The sequence below is a fragment of the Myotis davidii genome, unplaced genomic scaffold (genome assembly GCF_000327345.1).
Source record: "Myotis davidii unplaced genomic scaffold, ASM32734v1 scaffold575, whole genome shotgun sequence".
Classification (NCBI taxonomy): domain Eukaryota; kingdom Metazoa; phylum Chordata; class Mammalia; order Chiroptera; family Vespertilionidae; genus Myotis; species Myotis davidii.
In genome coordinates, this window is record NW_006290306.1 from 1,535,885 (window position 1) to 1,536,436 (window position 552).

The window sequence follows — 552 nt, forward strand, 5'->3', positions numbered from 1 at the left end:
ATCCTTTTAAGTGAGTTCCAAAAGTTCCCACCCTTGGGAGCCATTAGTGACAAACACCGTAGTTGCTTCCCTAACTCCCACTCTCCTTGTTTGCTAGCAAAGTCTGTTTCCCTTAAGAGAGGCCAAAATTGACAAATACTCACTTCTATGACTTCCCTAAGCTAGGAGTGGCCACATCATCCAGTTATGGGTAGAAATACTTACAGGCAAAAGTGTGCTAATAAACCAGTCTCCTGGGGTGGGGGAGTCCTAATTTGTAGTGTTTGCCAAGTCTCATGTTATAAATGTTCCCACCATGGCAATTTCAAGGGTGGTGGTATTCAACAACCAGCTCACAGAATTCTAGAAAACGTAATAATCTGTTTCCACAAGAAGGTACAAACTGGCTTCAGCAAAAACATTGTTAAGGGAATCTGCTGGGGCCAGGGGACTCTCGGGAAATATTCCTGATATTCCTGATTAAAAAAGAGAGATGCACACACTTACACATCTTTGAATCTTGCCTTGTAATATGGTTATAGGATATGATATGTGGCACTGAGGTGCCAACTG